Below are 6,574 nucleotides of genomic sequence, written 5' to 3' on the forward strand. Positions count from 1 at the left end.
TTCAGTAAAGAGAGTTAGATTTTAGTTTCATTTATGTAAAAACAAACTTGTTGTACACAAGTTGTTCTTAGTTTAATTACATACACAGTAGCAATTAGTTTAGATTCAAGAATTGTTCGAAGACAAGTTTACATTCTGATAGTGGCTCCAGCGATCTCTATTTCGAGGATTCAACAAGAAGAACTAGCGGCTGAAGCGCCCCAGGGTCTGACAAACCTACGAAGTTTGAGGAAAGGATTAACAACCCAGAACTCAAATTAGTTAAAATGCTATCCATGTTTCTTCTTCTCTGTTAACTTATGAAGATTCACAATACAATAATAATACATCTTTTCTATTCAATATATACTTTCTGTTGTTATTCTGAAATTGTTCTGACAAAATGATTTTCAAAATAATGTACTGGTGTTTTCATTAAAACCTTTTACACAAATATATTTCTAAGGAAACTTTGTTGAACACTTAAAAGGATTAGGATTTATGGATGATATGATTGATAGCTCGGCTTATCAGACATAAAACACCAATTTGATTAAGGTAGCGATCTGTTCCGACCGTAGAAAGATCGTCTGCAGTTCGAAGATCGTTAACTGCGTTAAATAATGAATTATTACATGTTTAAAATCTTACCAAAGTTATAGTTGTTTTCTTGCTTAATGCGAGCAAGTTTCGTGTATTTCTAATTCTAAAACATAAAATTTTCTGTTGTGTAATTAAATCTCAAGACAGATTTGCATTCTAAGTCTCAACATACTATTTCCATCTAAACCAGACCAATCCAAATAATTAAACGATTTTCAAAAGTTAAACCTAAAGACGTGAATTAAATTGAATTAAAATAAGTTTTCGTTAAAAAGCATTTCCTATGGGTTCGATATCTTTTATTACTACAAGCGTATACCGTGCACTTGTGGAAATCGCTCAACAATTCCTCTTTTTGGTTCCAAGTCTTATGTGTGACCCATTAGGTTCTTATTACTACTAGCCGTATACAACCATTAAATTAATTTCCCAAAATTACATTTAATCTTTGTATAACGGAAAGAGTGCGAGGACTGTGATAGGCAGAACCATAAATATTACCCCAGAGTTATAAGAAGACAAGTTGATTCCGTCGTTGACCTTTCCGTATTAGTTACAGTATAATTCGATCCTTTATCAGCTACATCCTTGAACAGAATCTTATGACTATGGATTATGTCAAGTCACATATAGTGAGACGTTCGTTTTCCTTATATAGGCCGAGTTAACTCCGAATAGATAGGTTAAGTGAAATCTCTATTTCAAGTCTTAAGCTATCACCTTGCAATGATTTAGAGTCAAGTCTTCCACAAGCGATCCTTGGACGTATCTCCCATTTATCAGGAGTGACAAATGTTCAATCCAATGTTAATTATCCTGCAATTACTTCCTGTGATACCCAACGCCTGCCCGCACACACCCCAGAGTCATCTCTGTTATGGATCATGTTTGAACAGAGTCAAAGCATCACATTCCATAATCCAGAATCACTAATTAACATACCTTTGAGTCTGAGGATTACTTATACCTATTAATACCAATGTGATGAACAGGTGACAAGGATAAATCCATTCATCCTGTTATCTCAAGTCGGGTCCCCAATCCTAATGAACTCCTTCACTGGATCTATGTAACTGTCTAGATATCTGCATATCTGAAGCTTGTGAGATCAGCTCTCTGTCTCGACAGAAAACATTGTTACATGCAAGTCTCTACAGTATTATGTCAATCCCTATTCAAAACATATTACTTGACTTGGGGTGGTTTTAAGTTTATTAGTTTATTATAATGTTTTGTCTCACTTCATGCTTATATGAACACTTTATAATCACTTTAAATAAACTTGGGGATTTCCTTTTATTAGACTTATTTAGGTCTTAAAAGTAATTGCCTTTATACAGTTTGAAAACCATATCTTATTAAAACAAATTGATATAAAGAACAATTCATTTACAGCTGGTTTATATCCTAGAACAATTGACTATAGGACACTAAACCCCAACAAGATCAAACAGCTGGCATGCTTATTCCGAAGGTTGGATCTAAGAGATAAGAAACACAGTGGGCACGTCAGATCAATGTACCTATGCCATAGCAGCAGACAGAAAAGGTGGCAGAATTACACGGCCCAAGACTGAAGTTATGGACGTGTGGTAGACCTTTTCAACTACCAAGACGAATAGGTGTCAGGAGTGAATGGGACAACCTCTGTTCTATCAGAACGGTAACTTCAAGTTCAAACTGACCCTTGATGTCAACTGCCTATAAATAGAAGCTCACAAGCTCCACTTCAACTTGACGAAATCTAAAAGCTCTCAAGTAAAATCAATCTTCAAAAGCAATATTCAAACACTCAAGCATTGTTCTTACTTTAGTTCATCCAAGGATATTATTTAAGATCTTCATTGTATTTCTTGTAAAAGAAAGTCCACTGGTCATAATATTTTTGTTTCGGAAGCTCTGTTGTTTGCCTCGGTTATAGGCAAGCAATAGAAGTATAGATAATTGAGTGATTGTAAAAGAAGATACTTTACAGAGGCTCTGTCTATTTGTATATCGTTTTTGCTCTACCTTTGAAAGAGTGCTCTAGTGGATTAAAGCCCGGAAGAAGGCATTCTAGGGACTGGATGTAGGCTGGAGGCCGAACTAGGATAAATATACTGAGTAACTATTTTCTAACCTCTGACCTACTGCTTCCGATTACTTACAATATTATAACTGTCATTGCATAAAGATTTCCTATCTATTTCTGTTTCATCACATATTACTTAAGCAATGCACTACATCTCTTGAACTGTTAAAGCTTAATGTTTGGTTCGGAACATCATAAGTAAAGTCAGAACCGTGAAGATAGCCAGGTCCTTCTGTCTTTTTTAAGGAAGTCCCTGATTCCAACTATAGTGTACTTTTGAGTCTAGTCTTTAACAAAGTGTGAATTTTTAAAGACGCCAAAATTATGCGTTAGTTCCATTCACCCCCCCCCCCCCCCTTTGGAACTAATACTGTCTTATAAGAGACCAACAAGTGGTATCAGAGCCTAACAACCTCCCTAAAAAGATAACACTATCTTGAGCTCTAATCCATAATGGCGTCAAGTAGCACAAGAGATCTTCCTGGTAGTGAAACCACTCAGGTTCTCCCAAAAGGTCTATCTATCACCAGACCACCTCTGTTCTTTGGATCTAACTGTTCGTTCTGGAAAAACATAATGATTTTTTTTTATCCAAGCTTAGAGTATGAGTGCCTGACTAGTAATAACCAGAGGCCCATACGAACCTACTGAAACATCTACAAGAAATAATGTTTATATATCACAATTTGTTAATGACTCGTTGACAAATTTAAACTTGTATTAATAAAATCATATATGTATGGCATATTGTTCACATATCCTTATGATAAAAGTTTATCAATAAGGACAATCTAAAATAAAATTATTTTTTTTCCTTCATTTTCAAAAAGAAATTTATAAAACTCATTTTAACTTCATATTTTAGATTATATTATACCAAATATGACAATTCATTTGGAAATGAATTTCATATAAAATTCATTTATAGATAAATTTGTACTCTAATTTTATGAATAAAAGTAAAAGTATATAAGATATATTTAAAAACAAAACAAATTGATCAATCTTATTTCGTGATGCTACAACAACAACAACAAAGCCTTAGTCCTGCAATAATTCGGGGTCGGCTAACATGAACCATCATATAAAACCGTACAATCAAGTCGTGTCAGCGACACAAATTCTGTCCCTCCACTCTGTCCTATCCACTACTATATTCTCCTCAATCCTTGATAAACTTATATCACTCTCGATCACCCTCGTCCAGGTTTGCTTAGGTCTTCCCCTACCCCTCACCACTACATCCCTTTGTCACTCTTCAGTCTTCCTAACCGGCGCTTCAAGCGCTCTTCGTCTTACATGGCCAAACCACCTGAGTCGGTTTTCCCTTATTTTATTCTCAATAGATGCAACCCCTACTTTTGTCCTAATTATTTCATTACTCACCCGATCCTTTCTCGTATGACCACACATCCATCTCAACATATGCATCTCTGTCACCGACATCTTATGAATGTGACAATGTTTCACTGCCCAACACTTCGTACCATATAACAATGCTGGTCTGATTGCCGCGCGGTAGAAGTTTCCCTTCAATCTATTAGGCATGCTGGGGTCACAAAGGAAACTCGTAGCACTCTTCCACTTCACCCAACCAGATTTAATCCTATGGGCAACATCTTCATCTACTTCTCCATCTGTTTAGATAATAGATCCTAAATACCGGAAGCAATCCGAGGCCTGAACAACTCTCCCATCTAGGGTGATTGTCCTTGCCTCCCTACTCCTATCATCGCTAAACTTACACTCCAAATATTCTGTCTTACTTCGGCTCAACTTAAAGCCTCTAGATTCTAAAGTTTGTCTCCATAGTTCTAACTTCCTTTCCACACCTTCTTTCGTCTCATCAACCAACACAATATCATATGCAAACAACATGCACCATGGTATACCATCTTGAAGTGAACTCGTTAGGTCATCCATAACGATGGCAAAAAGAAATGGGCTTAGAGAGGAACCTTGATGCACTCCAATCGTAATAGGGAACTCTTCAGTCTTCCCAACACTGGTACGTACACTCGTGCATGCTCCCTCATGCATGTCCTTTATGATGTCAATATATTTCCGCGAAATATCTTTCCTTATTAAGGCCCACCAAAGTACTTCCTTAGGTACCTTATCATATGCCTTCTCCAAGTCAATGAAAACCATATGCAAATCTTTCTTCTTATTTCGATAGTTCTCCATTAATTGTCTCATTAGGTGGATGGCTTCCATAGTTGATCTTCCTGGTATAAAGCCAAACTGGTTTTCCGAGATCTTCACCGTCCTCCTTACCCTTTGTTCGATCACTCGCTCCCAAAGTTTCATAGTGTGAATCATTATTTTGATTCCTCGGCACAATCCTAGACATCGCCTTTGTTCTTATACAAAGGGATTAAGATACTTTTCCTCCATTCTGATGGCATCTTATTGTTTCTCCAAATTTTGTTGAAGAACGCTGTCAACCATTCGATCCCTCTCTCTCCCAAACATCTCCAGATCTCAATAGGGATGTCATCAGGTCCTACTACTTTCTTCAATCTCATCTTATTTAATGTCATTTTGACTTCACCCTTTTGAATTCTCCGCATGCAGTCACGATTTATCATATCGTGAGGGATACTTATATCTCCAACATCTTGTCCACGATCTCCATTAAATAAGTCATCAAAATATGACCTCCATCGTTCCTTGATATCCTTATTTCCAACTATGACTTTTTGGTCCATATCCTTCACACATTTAACTTTTTCGACATCTCGCGTCTTCCAATCTCTCATCCGAGCAATTCTATATATGTCTCTTTCCCCTTCCTTCGTATCCAACCTTGTATATAGATCCCGATTCACCTTCTAGCATCTCGTATGACCTTCTTTGCTTCCATTTTAGCCTTTTTGTACTTTTCGTAGTTCTCATCACTCCTGCATTTTTCCAATATTTTATAGGATTCTCGCTTACTCTTTACTGCTTGTCGTACTTCTTCTGTCCACCAAGATGTGTCCTTACTCGGTGGCATGCTTCCTTTGGATTTCCCTATAACTTCCTTCGCTACTTCCTTTATACTATGCTCCATCTTAGTCCATATCGAATCTATATCTAAATCCATATTATAAGTCCAAATATCTTTTTTAGTCATCTCATCCACAAATTTTTATTGATTCTCCCCTTGCAGTTTCCACCACTTAATATTAGTCTCCACTTGTGGTTTTCGTTTTCTTATACATCTCCTACTTCGAAAATCAAGCACCACTACTCTATGTTGGGTTGTCGTACTCTCACCAGGAATCACCTTACAATCAATATAACTCTTTCTCCAAGCACTCCTTACTAGTAAGAAGTCAATTTGGCTCGCATTACCGCCACTTCGATAAGTCACTAAGGCCCCGTTTGTTTGGAGAAAAATATTCTGCTGGAAAATATTTTCTCAATTTTTCAGTGTTTGTTTGGGCAGGAAAATAAGTTGCAAGTCAATGGAAAAGCAAGGAAGAAATAAGGGAAAATGTTTTACCCTTTTTAAAAGGATAAAACATTTTCCCCAAAACATACTCGTTCAGAGAAATATTGGGAAAATGTTAAAAAATGTAAAAGTATGAAACGTGAAAAATATAAATAATATGAAAACGTTACAAAACACGAGAATATGACAAAAAAAAACTCGCACAAAACATGAAAATGTGAACAAATGCGAAAAATACAAAAACACAAAAAAAACACTTGAAAAGGCCAAAACATGAACACAAAAAAGTGACAAAATACGAAAAATACAAAAACATGAAAAATACAAAAAACACAAAAACGTGAAAAAATACGAAAACACAAAAAAATTCTAAAACACAAAAACGTGACAATACGTGAAAAACACGATAAACATGAAAAGACGAAAAATGCAAACAAAACACGAAAATGTAACAAACACAAAAACGTGAAAAATACGAAAAA

This window comes from Euphorbia lathyris, chromosome 2 (genome assembly GCF_963576675.1).
Source record: "Euphorbia lathyris chromosome 2, ddEupLath1.1, whole genome shotgun sequence".
NCBI lineage: Eukaryota > Viridiplantae > Streptophyta > Magnoliopsida > Malpighiales > Euphorbiaceae > Euphorbia > Euphorbia lathyris.